At 41.2% G+C, this 19,753-nt stretch overlaps 1 protein-coding gene across 7 annotated transcripts in view; it reads right to left on the minus strand.

The window, feature by feature from the left end:
- Positions 1-19,753, minus strand: part of KDM4C (lysine demethylase 4C) — a 451,309-nt gene that overhangs the window by 388,200 nt on the left and 43,356 nt on the right. Inside the window, exon 1 of one of the 7 annotated variants that reach the window (XM_079925527.1) lies at positions 10,533-10,871. The exons of the other annotated variants lie outside the window; for them this stretch is intronic. The gene's annotated coding sequence lies outside the window, so the exon portion shown is untranslated. Of the gene's footprint in view, positions 1-10,532; positions 10,872-19,753 lie in introns of those variants that run through there. 7 annotated transcript variants of the gene reach the window in all.

Here is a 19,753-nt window from a genome sequence, read left to right on the forward strand (position 1 = left end):
GTCATAAAGGCAAATTTTTCAAGGAAATAAAAGTTCTTTGTACTATTAATGCAACTTTTCTAAAAGTCTGAGATTGTCCCAAAGTTAAAAAAGAAAATTATTTTTAAAATACAAAGGAATAAATTTAAGAAATGTACAAGATCTATGTAAAGATATCTTTAAAATATCCTTTATAAGGACTTAAAAGAAGACTTAAATGGAAAGGCATACCACATTTGGGGGCAGGAAAACTCAATATTCTAAAGATATTTCTCTACATTTCTCTATTAAGTTTATTTCCAAAACTATAAATAGGTTTTTTATAACTTGACATATTTAGATATAATGAGGAAAAATAAACAAGAATAACCTGGAAAGCTCTAAAAATATATTATAAAGCTACAACAATTAAAATGTTGAGGTAATGGTACATAAATAGATTGCTGTAATAGGAATCAAAATAACTTTCAGGGGGCTTCCCTGGTGGCACAGTGGTTGAGAGTCCGCCTGCCGATGCGGGGGACACGGGTTCGTGACCCGGTCCGGGAGGATCCCACATGCCGCGGAGCGGCTGGGCCTGTGGGCCATGGCCGCTGGGCCTGCGCGTCCGGGGCCTGTGCTCCGCAACGGGAGAGGCCGCAGCGGTGAGAGGCCCGCGTACCGCAATAAAAATAAAAAAAATAACTTTCAATACTGCACTGGTTAAATAAATTATCATACACATACAATGCAATACTGTGTCATCATTTTAAAAAAAGAAGCTCTAGGGACTTCCCTGGTGGCCCAGCGGTTAAGAACCTGTGCTTCCACTGCAGGGGGCATGGGTTCGATCCCTGGTCAGGGAACTAAGATCCCACATGCCATGTGGTACAGCCTAAAAAAAAAAAAAAAAAAAAAAGCTCTATATTTATATTTTAAAAATCTCATCCAAGGGGGTGGGAAAAGGGGAAATTAGATGAAAGTAGTCAAAAGGTACAAGTTTTCACTTATAATACTAGGGATATAACATACAACATGATAAACATAATTAACACTGCTGTACGTTATATATGAAAGTTGATAAGGGAGTAAACCCTAGGAGTCTCATCACAGGGAAAATTTTTTTTCTATTTCTTTAATGTTGTATCTATATGAGATGATGGATGCTCACTAAACCTACTGTTGTAATCATTTCATGATGTATGTAAGCCAAATCATTATGTTGTACACCTTAAACTTATACAATGCTGTATGTCATTTATACCTCAATAAAACTGAGGGGAGGAGGGGAAGGTCACATGCAAGTTACAGTTAAATGAAAAAAAAAATATTCAAAGCAGTAAGTATAGGTACTAGCATTTGTGTAAAAAATGCATACATATGCATATACACACATATGCTTGTACAAAATATCTTATAAAGAATATATAGACTATGTCTGGAAAGCCCCAAAAGAAACAGTTTTAACAATGGTTAACTAATAAGAGGAAATGCCTATCTGATGGCCAAAGGTAAGAATATGTACTTTTTACCCATTTACACCTTCTCAGTTTTATACCTTGTTGTATACCTTGCACTGCCTACTTAAAATAATACTTCTTTAACATATATGTACATAAATAATAAAATAAATTTTTAAAAATAAATAAAATTATCAAAAAGGAATGAAAAATGAATTTCCCTATCTCAGGGCTAGATTCTTCCTGCTAATGAAAGCTGCCTGAATGTTGTAGACTGAGAGTTCTCAGTAAAGTGTCCAAATTTTAGGCGAGTGTTCCTTTTGAAAATTAAATAAAAACAAAATGGATGAGATAAGCTACCAGCAAAAATAAATAAATAAATAAGCCTCATCAGTACCATCAGTCTCCCACTCAAAGGGATGCCCGTGACCTTGCTGAGTATTTGATGGACTCCCAAAACAGAACCAAAGCAACAAGACCGATTTTCAATCAGAGAAACAAAGGGATGTCCTCAGGACTAGAATTTAAACAAATGTCTAGTGCAAAAGAAGAGTTAAAAGGTGGAGATAAAGAAAGAGCCAAAGTGAAGAAATGTGTCTTCTTTAACCTCCTTCAACAGGAAAAACGAACCTGCAGGAAGAATGTCCTAATGAACAGAAGTGAGTACTTCTAAGGGTCAAGAGAAGCCCAGCAGGTGAAAAATACCCCAGTTCAGATTACTCCTCAATGCTACCATCTCCATCTGTGGGACCTGCCTGTCACCAAATAATGTGTACTTTCCCAGGGACCAGACTTTCTAGAAAGAGCCCTGAGGAACAAACATGTATGCTTTGGGTCTGAGTTCTGGTTCTTCCTGTGAGTTTGATTAGGGAGTGACACTGAGGACCTTAGTCCTCCAATGCCTGACATACTCTGAATCACTGGGAAAAGTTCAGATTTCTGAACCTGCAATGCTGAAAATGAGAACAAGAATACGTAATCCCCCAAAAGTGATGTCACTGTCACACACACACTCCAAAAGGTCCTATCTGGCCAACTGTCCTTATTTTGACATCTCTCTCTAATTTCAAACTTTTCCCATTCCTTCTCTAGTAAATAGTAAATCAATACTTAAAATATGTATTTTGTACAGCTATCAAATATATTTTCAAATATTTAATTTAATCTACTAAGGCCTGAGTGTTAAAAGCCTAAATAATTTTAAATACAGCTTTGGGAAATTTTACTGATGATTACACATTACAAACTGTTACTATATGTTTCCTTCAATTTGGTTTCTAAGTCCCACTATAACTAGACATTTTCCAAATTTAACAGAAAGGTATCACCTGTATACACCCTAGTTCATCCCAAACCCTCTCCATCCCTTCCACTCATGCCAGACTGCAGGGTTTAATAAGGGCTATTAGGACTTTCTAAATGATCAACCGTAAGTGAATATTCATTATCAACATGCTTGAGCATGCCAGGGAGAGATTTCAGCAAAATAAAAGATAAAAAACAAGGCTTAGTAAACTTTGATAACTTAGAAAAGGAAAAATACGCAGGCTAGGAGCAGATACGTAGAACACTGTGCAGTGCAAGATTACATATCATGAAGGTAGAATGTAAGTCCTGCTTGGACAGAGGTTCCCAAAACACAGTCACTAGAAACCTGGCCTCTAACCACCATTTTAAAGTGTATATTTTTTAAAATTTTATTTATTTATTTGGCTCCATTGGGTCTTCGTTGCTGCACGCGGGCTTTCTCTAGTTGTGGCAAGCGAGGGCTACTCCTCGTTGCATTGCGCGGGCTTCTCATTTCTGTGGCTTCTCTTGTGCAGCACGCGCTCTGTGGCATGTGGGCTTCAGTAGGTGTGGTGCGCGGGCTCAGTAGTTGTGGCTTGCGGGCTCTAGAGTGCAGGCTCAGCAGCTGTGGCACACGGTTTTAGCTGCTCCGCGGTATGTGGGATCCTCCCAGACCAGGGCTCGAACCCATGTCCCCTGCATTGGCAGGCGGATTCTTAACCACTGCACCACCAGGGAAGTCCCTAACCACCACTTTAAGAAAGGTGTTATTTTTCCTATTTGCAAATACGTGGTAATGTATAGGAAATTTTTTTTTCAACTGAGCCTTTCTTACTATAAATATAATAATGTTCATTCTCAAAAAAATTTTTTTTAATGAAGGGAAATCAAAATTACCAGTAATCCCACCACCAAGTTAACATTCCAGTGTATTTTTTCTAGACATACACATTTATAAACATGTTTAAACACAACTAGGATCATACAATGTATACAATTTTGTTTATTGCTTTTTTTCATTAAACAAAGAAGGTTTGGAATTACCTAATGTTTTTAAATATTCTTCCAAGTTAGTAATAGCAGAGCATAGAGTTCACTTAAAATAGACCCTGTGCTAGACACTTAGGTTATTTCTAATAATTTAGTTAGCAAAATATATAAGAGATCAATATTTCATGGTGGGGTAAACAGCACCAAGCTTTTTCCTCACAGGAGTTCTGGTAAGTGAACAAATGAGAACCACAGCCCTAAGGATAAGCTCTAGTGATACGCTGAACGTGACACTCATGCCCGGCCAGGCTCCTTAATTCATACCTTCACAAATACTTACTGGTTTGCCTTGATCCCCTTGTTTTCATTTCTGGAATTGTTTGGTTTGTAATAAATTGAGAAAATAAAATTGATGAGCAGCCAGCCTTAAAACACACCTGTAATGAGCTCAAGGAAGCAGGGTGGGAGAGTGCTATTAGTGGCCCCAGAGAAACCTGGAAGAGAAGACCTAAAACGAGTCAGGTTTAGATTTTTCTCAACCTGACCTTAAGCAACCCTCCTTTGAGATCAGGCCAGAACTTCTAAGAATAACTAGCTTTTGGCAACAGCTAATTCTTTAAACGTGTGAGGGGGGTTGGAAGGTGGTATTTAAAGCTATACTTATACTTCCCATCAGGTAAGACTAAGAAAATAGTAATTGTGTTTCGAAAGGGGGGAAGGGGCTAATGGATTGCCTTAGACCTCTGCTATTCAAACTGCCGTCAGCAGTCCTACGTGATTTAGTGGGTTATATCAATATTTTTTATAATATGTTATACAGTATCAGAGTACAGACAATATCAGAGTACAGAACAGGTGGCAAACTATTATTTTGTGAAATTTTTGTTTCAGTTTTATAGTGTGTGTGTGTGGTCCGGATGGGTAAAAGGTACTTCCTACCGTGTGCCTGACTTTAATTTTTTAGTTTCCTTAATTTTTTCATATACGTAAATGTCATTAATTTGTATAACAAAGGTTTACTGAGCACCTATACTATAGTGCTGGTGAGACAGCAGTGTGCTGCTGTTATGTAAGTGAATAATAGTTGATCCCTGCCATTGTAGAATTCTTTCAGTTTAGAAACAAACTATCACATAATCACATAAATATAAGATTATAAACTGCTAAGTGTTATGGAAGGAAAAGTTTAGTAAATTAGGATCAGTTATCATTAGGGAAGCTGATTTAGATTGGGGAAAAGGTAGGGGTGACAGGTCAGGATTGTCTGAGAAACTGCATTCAAGCAGAGACCAGAAAGATGTACTTGGAAAGGAAGGGAGTGGGAAGGAAAATCTGCCTGGCAGAAAATGGCACTTTCAGCAAGGGTCTGTAAGGTCTGGGGAAATGAAAAGCCACTGGGCAGCTTCCCCGGTGGCGTAGTGGTTAAGAATCCGCCTGTCAATGCAGGGGACACGGGTTCGAGCCCTGGTCCGGGAAGATCCCACATGCCGCGGAGCAACTAAGCCCATGCGCCACAACTACTGAGCCTGTGTGCGTGCCTAGAGCCGGTGCTCGGCAACAAGGGAAGCCACCTTAATGAGAAGCCCGCTCACCACAGTGAAGAGCAGCCCCCGCTCGCTGCAACTAAAGAAAGCCCATGCAGCAACAAATACCCGACGCAGCCATAAATAAATAAATAAATTTATTTAATTAAAAAAAAAAAGAAAAGCCACTGGACGGAAAGGTAGAACCATCTATTGATAAATAAGGCTTAGTGGGGGAGCTTGGGATAGGAAGAGATAATGCAGGACTTTTAAATGTCCCGAGGGCCATTAGAATGATCCAATTTGCATTTTAAAAGATCACTGGGTAGAGAAGAGCTATCAAGGGGGGTAGAGTGGATACAGAGGTGGTACCAGGTGGAGACTAGAAGACTGATTTGATTCATATTTAGGAAGCAGAAGTGACAGGTTTGGTGATGGTACAAATGCGAGGGCTGAAGAGCCATGAGGCGTCTGGGATAACCCTCAGGTTTCCCAAGTTAACAAAGAAATGGAGTGAGGTACAAGAAAAACTCAGAGGAGCATAGTGGAGAGGAAAGATCACAGTTTGGCCTGTTATAGTTAACAGGTAGAGATGCCAAATTAATAACTAAAACTGGATGGAAATATAAAACAAAGAAGTCATCACCAAAACGGTTTTGATGATACATTATTCTGCTCCTTAAATATTTACCCACAGTAATGTATAATACAAACCCAGAAGAATCTAGAATAAATTTTAAAGTCTCACAGAAACAGACTCACAGCCTTAGAAAAACAAACTTATGATTACCAAAGGGGAAAAGTGGGGGGGGGGGATAAATTAGGATAAATCAGAGGTTGGGATTAACATGCACACACAACTATATATATCAAATAGATAATCAACAAGGACCTCCTGTAGAGCACAGAGAACTGTACTGAATACTCTGTAATAAACTCTATGGGGAAAAAATCTGAAAAAAAAACAGGTATATGTATAACTGAGTCACTTTGTTGTACACCTGAAACTAATACAACATTGTAAATCAACTATACTCCAATATAAAATAAAAATTAAATTAAAAAAATTTTAGTCTCTATGGAACAGCAATTCATAAATACCACAGCAGCTGAAGCCACTGTGTATCTGAAAATACAGAGCAAGAGCAACGGTGTAACTAAACAGTCACATTCAAAACAATCCTCTTTTATGAAATAGTAAGGAATCACTTGTCTATTGTGTTCACAATATGCTCCACATCTAACACAGCGCATGGCACATAGGAGGTGTTATCTATTGAAGACAAGTACCCACTACTAGGCAGAATAAACCACAGCAAAAATAAAACAAATGGCGCAAATAACAAGCAATTCTGCAAGGAAAAACTCGAGTATGAAACATACAAATGTATAAATAAGGACATTTCTCAGAGAAAAAAAGGGAAATGAGTTATTTAGCACAAACTCAGTTCTCATACCCAAATAGATGCTATGTTCTGGTCCCTAAGAATCGGCTTAATTTCAAGCTTCTAGGGAAGACCACCCCAGGCAACCTCACTGATCCCTAGAAGTCCCTACATATGAGAAAGAACAGAAATGTAATAAAAGCTTGATGTTGAAAAGCTATAGTAAAATCTCATCTAGGTTATTAAAACAAAACAAAAAAGGTTAAAAATGGCAATTACTAATGACATTTTTTCCTCTAAAGTCTCCTGTTGTCAGATTTTCTAACAAACATGGATTTTAACTGGTTTTTTCTCCTGCTCACAAAGGTCACACTGATACATAGGAGAAAAATCCAAAGATGCACATAAACACAAAGGAGACAAATTAACCATATTCCCATTGCCCAGAAGTAACCACTTTCAGTGTTTCATGTGGAGCTTTTTCTGTGCATACATGGGGATGGAAAGTAAAGAGTGATACACAGCTAGACTTAAGTCTATAAATGAGATTACAGAACACTGCTATGGCAAGTATATAGGACTGAGGAAAGACTAACCTAAAGTGACAACTGAGCTGAGCTATCTGAAGGATGAGATGGAATTAACCAGACAAAGAAGCACAGGCTGCTAGGCAGAGAGAACAAGAATGTGTGCTGGGTACCGAACCCCACCAAGCCAGGCAACTGGGGAGAGGGAGGAGACTGGCTGGGCAAAGCCTTGTTGAGAGGACTCAGGGAAAGAATGAGGTGAGGCCACTGAAAGAGAAGCAAGGTAGATAGACTCCTCAAAGGGAATGTCCCAATTGCTTAGGTGGGAAAAGGATTAGGCCCTACAAGTGTGGACTTAGATGATCAGCATCTTCTCCCAAAGGGTGTAAAGAGTAGGGGCACAGGGGAATCTTTGGGGAGGCGAGAGGGGGGGTGAAGCTGCAGGGAGAAAAAGATAATAATCCGATATTTTAAATTTATATTTTAGGCTCCATAAAGCCTTCTAGACTGATAAGGATAAAGAAAATGTAGTGATTTTAACTATGGTACAACTCCCAAGAAATTCATATTAGAAATGAAGGTAGGGAGAGAAGCATTAACTATTCATAGTACAAAAAAGAAAATATAAATTTTAAAAGACTGAAAGACCTGCATTAGACACTGAGTTTAATGACAGCATGGAATGTACCTGTTTTATCATCATATCTCTAATAAACATACAGCAAATAAATCAATATCAAGGGAATAATCATTATGAGTATTACGTATGAAAAAAGACTGGGCTAACAGAAAGGGACGATCTTAATGACATCCAGACAAGAAAAACACAACACTATACTCAGGACAAAGCCACATACAGAGAATTCTGCCTCTAAGAAGTGGTCTTCGTAGTGAAGCACGAAAGAGTCAATAGGCCTCTCAAAGGGGCCTATCAATACTATTATCCCTACCTGCTCATTCACTCATTCAAGAGAAAATGTTTAATCCAGAAACTCCACTACTAGGTGTATACCCAAGAGTTAAAAAAAAAAAAATGCATACAAAACTAGTTCATGAATGTTCATAGCAGCATCATTCATGACAGCCAAAATGTACAAACAACCCACACGCCCATCAACCAACAAACACATAAAATATGATATATCCATACAGTGGAATATTATTCAGCCATAAAAATGAATAAAGTACTGAAATATGCTATATATAACATCGATGAACTCTGAATATTATGCTAAGTGAAAAAACTCTAGCCACAAAAGACCAAGTATTATATAAGTACATTTATATGGAAAGTCCAGAACAGGCAAGTCTACTGAGACAGAAAGCAGATTAGTCCTTGCCTGGGGCTGGGGTGAAGACTGGATTTGGAAGAAATGGACAGTAACTGCTAATGGGAAAGTATTTCTTTTTGAGGTGATAAAAATGTGCTAAAATTGATTGTGCTGATGGTTGCACAATTCTATACATATACTAAATACCATGAAAAAAAAATCCACTTTAAATAGGTGGATTTTATGGTATGTGAATTATATCTCAATAAAGCTGTTATTAAGAAACAGGGTATTTTGAGCACTGGGGCACTATGGTAAACTGCTGGAAATAGAACAAAGAAGACACACACACACACACACACACAAAACCTGTCAGAGCTCTAATATTCTCGTAGAGGAGAAAAGGCAATCAACAGGCAATTAGAAAACGATGCGAAGAGCAAAGAATTCAGACTGTACCCCAGCGGGACCTAACCTAGCCCTGTATGATTACGATGTCTAGAAGAGAACTCAATATACCAGATTTTCGTCCTTAAATTGAAATTTAAGTCTAAGAAGCTTTTTTAAAATTAAGTACCCGTTCAGCCTCTTAAAATCTGCATTCTTACTGAAGGTTAACAGATTCTTCTTTTAAGCATTTGTGCACATGCAATGTTTAAAATATGTTTTTAACTTTACAAAAGCAACAGATTACAGTCTGTTAATAAAATGAAACAAGTCTCCGATTTAAATTGTATTGCCAAGTTCGTAGGGTGCTGTAAAGATTATGTGCAAACTTTTCATAAGACCTTAAATTGGAAGAAAGAGGGCCTAAAAGACCCGAACCGTGTGACACATTCCAAAACAAAGCCTGGGAGTTGGGAGGGGACCCGCAAGGTAGGAGACCTAGACTAATGATCATAAAGAACTGAGTGCTACAAAGTAAAAATGGACCTTTAATATTTAAAGCCACTAATTTTCAAACACGACACTTCGAAATTAGAATATTAGTAACCGTTGCCATAGGAACAGTGACGCTGAGTTTCCCGAGATTAAAAATAAAAAATACTGCAAATTCAAGTGGGTGAAATAGGGCAAAGTTTGGTCCGAACGTAGGTGAACCGAGCCTACCAAAAAACTTCCACAAGGGTTAAGAGTGGACCGGCTGCAACTTTTAACCTACACTTCCGAAGCAGCGCTTGATAAATCACCCAGCAGGGTAATTTACCAACTGCTAAAAAAAAAAAAAAAAAAAAGTTTGCCCTCTCTTCTCCAGGGGGAGGAACCACACAAAAACGCTCCCTGGCATTCGCCCACAACCAAAACCAGACCGTGCAGACGTGCGTGGTTGCAGCTCAAGGGGAGACTGGCTCCGAGTTCACCCGGAAAGCATGCGAATCGAGCCCTGCTGGTTTCATTGGCTGAGCCCCGAGGAAAACCCCAAGCTCGAGCCCGGAGCCCCAGCCTGCCTGGCTCCTTTCTTCACATTCCCACCCCCCGCCACGTCCTATGCCTGGCATTCCACGCGACCCGATCCAACTCATATTTATTAAGCACCCACTGTCTACACCGCATCGTGGCTAGAGGCACTGCAGGAAGAAATGGCCCCACGCCGGAAAAACCAATAGGATAGCCACAGGGGCTAAGGACGGACCCGAGAGAGGAGCTGACTACCTACGGTGGGGTAGTCTGGAGAGGAGCCCTCACCCTCACCCCGCGGGTCATGAGAGTCCCAGGGAAGAGATGGCCCCGAGGGGCGCACCAGGCCCGGCCTCCGCGGAGTCCACCGCAGACCGGGCTGGGAGGGGAAAGGTAAGGAGTAGGCATCCCCGGACCACCCGCGCGCCCCTTCCAAGGAGCCCGACCCTGACTCCGGCCCCCGGGAGAACGGCGAGCCTGGGGACCGAACCCCCGGAGGGCCGGAGCGGGCTGTCACTGGCTCCCGCCTCCCACCCCAAGACCATGGCCGGCCGCTCTCTCGCCAGCGTGACAGTCGCGGCGGCCGCGGACCTAGCGTCTCTGGCCCGGCGTCTCCGCTCCGCCGGACGCCGGCACCCCCTGCTGCCCCGCGCAGAGCGGGGCAGTGCCAGGAAGACCGCCCGGGCCCCTCCCCCAACGGTCCCCATCCCCCGGACTCCGGAAAAGCAGTTACCTGGCGCGCAAGCGGGGGAGAGGACACGACCCAGAACAGGAAGGTGAGAAGGCAAACGGTGGCCTCCGGCCCAGGGAGATTCGGGAAATTTGGGAGACTTGTTCCGCACTGGGTGACAGCTGTTCGCTGCGCACGCGCACCCGGACCCAGTCGCCCGATGACTCCGCCGCTCCTCACCCTCCCGTCGAGGGGCAGGGAGACAGCGGCGAAGGCGCGCGCACAGCGCCAGCCGGCTCTCCCTGCGCGAGGGCGCGCGCGCCGTCACGTGACCGCGGGGCCCGGCACTTAGTGGGTCACGTGAACTTCCAAACAGCTTAAAGGTGCCAGGCACCTTCTTGCTTTGGGCTTAATCTTCCGCACTGTTCTTAGCTTAGGCTCCCGCCGCGCTTCGTGTTTTCTGGAGACGGACATGTCCCCTTTTGCCCAGAACGGGAAGACACTTGAGCAGAAGGAAGGAACAGGTGCACAGAACCTTGCCTGGAAGCGCCTACCGGGTTCCCTCAGGGCTGGACCTGATGGAGTCCACGCGCCACACGTCGCCCTGGGTTCCGACGCGGGCCTATGGCGGCCTCCGGAACGCGAACGTCAGAGTGGCGTTGCCCTGGGTGCGGCCTCGGAATGCCCAGCCGAGCCTGGCTAGGATGCCGCTGCTCGCTGCTGGGCAGCAATGACAGCGTCATACGGCCGAGGCTCCTGAGCCTCCAGACCGAAATGGGAGATCCCGAGTGAGCGAAGGGTGTGTGCCTGCCAACCCTTTAACAAGTAACTCAAGCGAGAAGCTGTGCTGTTAGCCGAGAGGAGTGAAACTGCCCTGTACTGCAGTCACCTACGCGGAACAAGTTCCGCACCGCGCAGGTGTGCTCTTGAGTCCCGAGGCGACCCCCATAGGAATTCGGACGGGGGGGGTCTCTCAAAAACTTGGGGTGACAGCACTATGGCCTGAATTGTAGTAACAGGAAGTGCAGGTACCTCCGGACCCCTCAGACGTACTTAAATTAGCTTGCTACAACTTGTTATTTCTGTGCTGTACCTCTGTCTTCCAAGGTGTCAGAAAGAACCACACAGACCTTACTTAACTAAGGTCTTTGTACTACCAAAGACAGACGGCTGAGCACCAGGTGTTTTGCAAAGCTGAACAATTTTTTTAACTTCCTGTAGAGTTCCCAGCTGGGTCCTTTGTGACGTTTCGTCTAACGTCTTCTCGGCGAAGAAAGATTGGGCAGAACCTTACACTTCTGAGCACACTCGGGCTGTCTCATATGCTGAGTTTTCTACTACAATCCACTGATTTCTGTTTTTTTTTAATATCTAAACAGGTCCACTTACCGCACCCTGGGAGTCTTTTCTCCCTGGAAGGAGCATTGCGAGGACAGATGAAATATGGGTGATTAAGTAAAGCTAATGGAATTATTGGGTCACCACATTTCATAAGTCATTAAATTAGAATTATTACCCACATAGGTACACGATTGAACTTACCTAATATGTAAACTCAACTGGGACTTTTCCAAATGTGTATACTATGAGGATCCCAACCCTCCTTACAAGTCAATCGGATATGCTAAAACAATAAACGTATAACAGCATTCATTTAGGGCTTACTGTGAACTTGACACTGTTTTAAGAGCCTCACATATATTAACGAAATTAATCCTTATAATCATTCAATGAATAGGTATGATTATTACCTCCTTGTTACAGATATGAAAACCGAAGTATTGAGATTAAGAAATATGTCAACTACTGAGAATCCGCCTGCCGATGCAGGGGACACGGGTTCGTGCCCCGGTCCGGGAAGATCCCACATGCCGCGGAGCGGCTGGGCCCGTGAGCCATGGCCGCTGAGCCTGCGCGTCCGGAGCCTGTGCTCCGCAATGGGAGAGGCCACAACAGTGAAAGGCCCGCATACCACAAAAAAAGAAAAAAAAAAAGAAAAAAAAAGGAAATATGTCAACTACTAAACACCAGGGTCCTTGGAAGCCATATGCTGTATTAGACGAGGAACCTAGTACACCAAAGCTAAAAGTCCGGAAACCTGAATTCCAGTCCACTCACAATTTGTAGGCACATAATATTGCACAAATAACGTTTGTCGAACACAGTAAATCGAGTCTCAGTTTTTTTAATCTGAAAAATGAGGGTGACATATCAGTTTTGCTGACTTTGCGCATTTTTGAACATTAAAGAAGATACTGTACAATGTCAAAACACTTCAAAAGCTGTAAAGCACTGTGTGAATCTATTAAGCACTTCACAGTTTTGGAAATTGAAGTGAGCCTATTAGAAGATCAACTGGATTCATGTCACAGAAAATGTTGTGTCCCTAATGTATTGAAATATCTCTGTTGTAAATTACAATGAAAATTAACATTTTAGCCATGTAGTAAATTATTTACATCCAATTAAAAATGCCAGTTGTAATAAGATGGAGGCTGTATAATGGATACATAGATTTTCCTTGAAGCTTATGTTATGTGAACTACTGTTCACCTCAGAGACAATACTTATAAATTTCTTAAGATATGTATAACGCAGCAAATTGATAAATTGATACACTACTAAATAATATAGTCTAATTTTGAATATATTGAAGTCCATTAGACTTTTGCAAATATAAATAAATAATAGTAATACTCATTAATGTTTCCATTTATCATTATCACATATGTATGTTACTTCTACAGGTATAATACAAACCAACCAATAACTAGATGTTTAGATGATTTTTTTAAAGTGTCATAGTTAATATGATAGTGAGTACCTAATAAAATTAGAAATCTTGGTACCTGTTCTTCTCTGTGTCCTGTGTTCTGAAGTTCAGATCAATTTATCTCTTACCTGGATTATTACAAAAGTCTCCTAATGATCTCCCTACCTCCAATGCATTCTCCACTCACCCCCTCCCCCTCCAACTCATCTTCTGTACTGCAAGTCAGAATTACCCTCCTAAAATAAAAATTGGATCATGATTCCGCACAACTGAAACACTTCACTAATTCCCCATCATTATCAAAGCTTTCCAGTCTTATTCCACTAAGGGAGTCACAATGGCCAAGAAGAATATGGTGACCAAGGATGTGGGCTAGACATTGAAGTGAGTCAACTCTCTGTATAAGCTAAATATTCAGTTTGGATACCATTATGTCTATGTTTAATATAATAAAAACACCTAAAATTACCAGTTAAAATATTTAATTTCCCCATCAAAATATTTGAATAAAATTAAAGCTTTGGGGAGATATGTCATTTCTTTCCCTAGGGCTTCTAGTTCTCCCTGGGCCATTGTCCTAAATTTGTACATGTGTGTTTGGAAGGGTGGGGTGCTGGGGGAACAAGTGAGGTAGTTTATGTTTTCTTTCACATCAAGGAAAACATTGGGACTTATTTATGACATCAAATCATAACAATAGGGCTTCCCTGGTGGCGCAGTGGTTGAGAGTCTGCCTGCCGATGCAGAGGACACGGGTTCGTGCCCTGGTCTGGGAAGATCCCACATGCCGCGGAGCGGCTGGGCCCGTGAGCCATGGACACTGAGCCTGCGCATCCGGAGCCTGTGCTCCGCAACGGGAGAGGCCACAACAGTGAGAGGCCCACGTACCACAAAAAAAAAATCGTAACAATAAAAACCATTCATTTTAGCAAATAAAAACTACATACCTAAGTTGAAGTTGCAAACTCAGTATTTATAGTTGTTTAAATCAATCCTTTTTATTATGTATTACTGTTATTATTTGTACTATGTTTTATGAACAGGTTTTGGATAATGATACAACTATGAACGGGACAGATGTGGCCTTGCTCTCATGGAACACACAATAAAGCCACAATGAGATACCAACATACATCCACAAAAATGGCTAAAAATAAAAACTGACAAACAAACATTGGTGACAATGTGGAGAAACAGAAACACAAATAGAAATACATATACATATGCATCAAGCACATACACAAAAAGGTTTATAGCATTACTTGTGAGGCCCCAAACTGGAAACAACCCAGGTATCTATCAGCAGTTAAGTGGAGATATAAATGTCAATAAATTTCTACAATGGAAAACTATACAGCAATAAAAATAAATGAATTACTGCTACCCAGAACAGAATGACAATCTCACAAAAACAATGGTAAGTGAAAGAAGACAGACCCAAAAGAATACATGCTGTTATTCCATTTATTTAACATTTAAAAATAGATAGAACTATTCTATGGTGTTAAAAGTCAAAATAATGGGGACTTCCCTGGTGGTGCAGTGGTTGAGAATCCGCCTGCCGATACAGGGGACACGGGTTCGAGCCCTGGTCTGGGAAGATCCCACATGCCACGGAGCAACTAAGCCCGTGCGCCACAACTACTGAGCCCACGTGCCGCAACTACTGAAGCCACCGCAATGAGAAGACCGTGCACTGCAAGGAAGAGTAGACCCCGCTCGCCACACTGCTCGCCGCGTGCAGCCACAAAGACCCAACACAGCCAAAAATAAATAAGTAAATTTTAAAAATTTATTTAAAAAAAAAAGTCAAAGTAATGGTTGCCTTTGAGAAGAAAGGGGTGGAGCAATTGGGAGGGGAGGGGAAAGGAACCTCTGGGGTGTGGCTTATGTTCTATTTTTTAACCTGGATGATAATAATTGTGATAATTCATCAAGCTGTACACTTATGATTTGTGCACTTTTATATAAGTGACATTTAAATTTAAAAGGTTTTCAAATATTTCATATGTTAATATTTGTATATTTTTTATAGCAACTTTCTTACCCACCTTTTGACAAATGGACCACCCACGTTGATTTAACTTGATAAATAAAGGGTAAAACTTCTGAACCTTCCCTTTCCTTTTGAACAAAATTTTTTGTTGATTAGAAAGGGGAAAACTTGAAGGCAAAAACAAGTGAAAAGGAAACTGAGTGCCTTTTTCCTTTGCTCCTATTGACCCTTAAGAATTTCAGTAACTGAAAGAGTTTTCTCTCTACTGTTTCCCTAACTTGGATAGTTTCTTTATCAGGGTTGTCAGTAACTCACAATGAAATACAATAATTTTGTTAGCATAAGTAATTTTTTAGCTTTCTCAGCCATATTATATACATACTGATATTTCAAATCCTTTTTAGTTGCAGGCAAAGAATATACAGGCAAACCTTGGAGATAATGTGGGGACTGTTCCAGACCACTGCAATAAAGTGAGCCGTATGAATTTTTTGGTTCCGTAGTGTACATAAAAGTTATGTCACACTATACTGTAGTCTATTAAATGTGCAATATCATTATGTCTTAAAAATGTACAGACCTTAATTTTAAAATACTTTATTGGCAAAAAAACGCTAACCATCATCTGAGCCTTCAGAAGGTTGTAAACTTTTTACGGGTGGAAGTTCTTGCCTCGGTGTTGACGGCTGCTGACTGATCAGGGTGGTGGTTGCTAAAGCTTGGGGTGGCAGTGGCCATTCCTCTAAATAAGAGCAATAAATTTTGCTACATCAAATGACTCTTCCTTTCACAAATAATTTCTCTGTAGCATGCAAAGCTCTTTGATAGCATTTCGCTCAGAGTAGAACTTCTTTCAAAATTAAAGTCAATCTTCACAAATGCTACTACTGCTTTATCAACTAAGTTTATGTACTAATCTAAATCCTTTGTTGTCATTTTAACGATCTCCACAGTATCTTCACCAGGAGTTGATTCCATCTCAAGAAACCACTTTCTTTGCTCATTCATAAGAAGTGACTCCTTATTCATTCAAGTTTCACCGTGAGGTTACAACAATACAGCCACATCTTCAGGCTCCACTTCTAATTCTAGTTCTCTCGCTATTTCCATCACATCTGCAGCTCCTTCCTCCACTCCCCTCAAAGTCATCCATGAGGGTTGGAATCCAATTCTTCCAAATTCCTTTATTTATTCTATTTATTTATTTTTGGCTGCGTTGGGTCCTCGCTGCTGCGCGCAGGCCCTCTCTAGTTGTAGCGAGTGGGGGCCACTCCTCGCTGCAGGGTGCAAACCTCCCATGGCGGTGGCCTCTTTTTTTTGTTGCGGAGCACGGGCTCCAGGCACGCGGGCCCCAGCAGCCGCAGCACGCAGGCTCAGCAGCAGTGGTGCACAGGCCAGCTGCTCCACGGCATGAGGCATCCTCCCGGACCTGGGCTCGAACCTGTGTCCCCTGCACCGGCAGGCAGACTCCCAACCACTGTGCCACCAGGGAAGTCCCCCAAATTCCTTTAATGTTGATATTTTGACCTCTTCCCATGAATCTCAAATGTTCTTAATGTCATCTAGAATGCTCAATCTTTTCCAGAAGATTTTCCGTTGACTTTGTCCAGATCCATCAGAGGATAACTATGGCCACTATAGCCTTATGAAATGTATTTCTTAAATAATAAGACTTGAAAGTCAAAATGACTCTTTCATCCATAGGCTGCAGGATGGGTGTTGTGTCAGCAAGCATAAAAACAACACTAATCTTGTTGTACACCTGGATCAGAGCTCTTGGGTGACCAAGTACATTGAGCAGTCAATGAGCAGTAATATTTTGAAAGGAATCTGTTTTTCTGAGCAGTAGGTCTCCACAGTGGGCTTAAAATATTTAGTTAACCATGTTGTAAACAGATGGGCTGCCAATCAGGCTTTGTTGTTCCATTTATAGAGCACAGGCAGAGTAGATTCTGCATAATTCTTAAAGGCCCTAGGACTTTTCCGAATGGTAAATGAGCATTGGCTTCAACTTCAAGTCATCAGCCACATTAGCCCCTAATAAGACAGTCATTCTGCCCTTTGAAGCTTTGAAGCCAGCCATTGACTTCTCCTCTTTAGCTATAAAAGTCCTAGATGGCATCTTCTTCCAATATAAGGCTGTTTCATCTACCTTGAAAATCTGTTGTTTAATGTAGCCACCTTCGTCTTAGCTAGATTTCGATAACTTGCTGCAACTTCTACATCAGCCCTTGCTGCTTCACCTTGCACTTTTATGTTATGGAGATGACTTCTTTCCTTAAACATCATGAACCAACCTCTGCTAGCTTCAAATTTTTCTTTTGTAACTTTCTCACCTCTCTCAGCCTTCATAGAATTGAAGAGAGTTAGGGCCTTGCTCCGGATTAGGCTTTAGTTTAAGGGAATGTTGTGGCTGGTTTGAACTTCTATCTAGATCACTCAGACTTGCTCCATATCAGCAAAAAGGCTGCTTCATTTTCTTATCATTTGTGTGTTCACTTGAGTAGCACTTTTAATTTCCTTCGAGAACTTTTCCTTTGCATTCACAACTTGACTAAGTACTTTGCTTGAGGCCTAGCTTTGGGCCTATCTTGGCTTTCGGACATGCCTCCCTCACTAAGCTTAATCATTTCTAGCTTTTGATTTAAAGTGAGAGATGTGCAGCCCTTCCTTTCACTTGAACGCTTACAGGCCATTGTAGGGTTATGACTTGGTCTAATTTGAACACTGCTGTGTCTCAGGGTATAGAGAGGCCCAAAATAAGGGAGAGAGAGGGGGAACAGTGAAGCAGTCAGAACACACACAACATTTATCAATTGCTTGCCGTCCTATGTGGGTGTGGTTTGTGGTGCCCCAAAACAATTATAACAGTAACATCAACGATCACTGATCACAGATCATCAAAACAAATAAAATAACGAAAATTTTGTGAGAATTCTCACAAAATATTGTGAGAATTACCAAAATGCAACATAGAAACAGGAAGTGAGCAAATTTTATTGGAAAAATGGTGACCATAGACTTGCTCAATGCAGGGTTGCCACAAAACTTCAATTTGTAAAAACCACATTATCTGCAAAGCACAATAAAGCGAAGTAAAATAAAGCAAGGTATGGGGCTTCCCTGGTGGTGCACTGGCTAAGAATCTGCCTGCCAATGCAGGGGACATGGGTTTGAGCCCTGGTCCGGGAAGATCCCACATACTGCAGAGCAACTAAGCCCGTGAGCCACAACTACTGAGCCCACGTGCCTAGAGTTCATGCTCTGCAACAAGAGAAGCCACCGCAATGAGAAGCCCGGGCACCGCAACAAAGAGTAGGCCCCCCTCACCACAACTAGAGAAAGCCTGCGTGCAGCAACGAAGACCCAACACAGCCAAAAATAAATAAATAAAATAAATAAATTTATAAAAAACAAAAACAAGGTATGCCTTGTTATTTTTTTTTTTAATAAAAAGGGGGATGATTTTTAAAATATTTTCTCTCCTTAGTTTGCTGAAATCACTTCTGGTTAGTAAGGAAAGCAGCAGGTCCATTTATGACAGCATATGACAATACCATGTGTGTGTTAACCAACTTCTTTAGTCTGTAAGCCAGAGGTTTAATGGAACAAGGTGTATTGGTTTACATTGTAAACCCAAGAAAAAATTATCTGGAGTAATAAGTCTATCTTACAACATATATAACCATTAAATACCATATAATTTCCAGTGTATTAAAGTGTATCTGATTTAAACCAATCTATGGAGAAGACCAATTAATTAATTCACTCATTCAAGCTTTATTGAAATATGCTAGGAAATAGTACTCTGGTATGAATTATAGAAACAAAATGTTCTATTTGGTGGAGAAATTATTGTCTCTGCCAAAATGAAAACAAATTCTTTTTTTATACATACTTTATCTATGTTTCATTGTAAGTTAATACCTATTTTCCAAAAAAAAAATGCTTTGGGGTCTTCAGCAAGTGAAGTGAAGGACTTTTGTTTATATATCTTTTAAGTGCTCACTCCCACTGGGAAAACTGGCATTACCTGCTAAAGTTGAACATATGCATACCTTGTGACCCAGCAATTTCTCCCCTAAGTCTGCATATATATATGCATCAAAATACATGTTAAGAGCAGCATTATTGGATTAGCAAAAACATATTACTAAAGATAAAAGGTAGAGGCCAGTGTTTATAGATTTAATAATCATAGAACAGGCCATATATTTCAGGTAGAGGCCAGGTATGCCTCTCTTAGGCCTCAGGTGGAGCCAGAAAGAAAAGGTAGAAGAAAAGTTTCAGGCCCATGAAGTCCCTGTGGTGGGGAAGTGGTCCAAAGTGACCAGGAGAAAACAGAGGCCCTGCTGGTAGTAAGCTTGTGATGGGTGAACCTGAGACGGGTTGGGATTTGTATCACAGTCAACCAAGCCATCCACTGTGGTGGAAGGGGAAGAATTTGGGGCGATACTAATTAGTACCGACTGCATCAGGGTTCCAGTCTAAGCAAATCTCTTCTACTAATGATCA

Source organism: Stenella coeruleoalba, assembly GCF_951394435.1.
Source record: "Stenella coeruleoalba genome assembly, chromosome: 7".
In the NCBI taxonomy this organism is placed as follows: domain Eukaryota; kingdom Metazoa; phylum Chordata; class Mammalia; order Artiodactyla; family Delphinidae; genus Stenella; species Stenella coeruleoalba.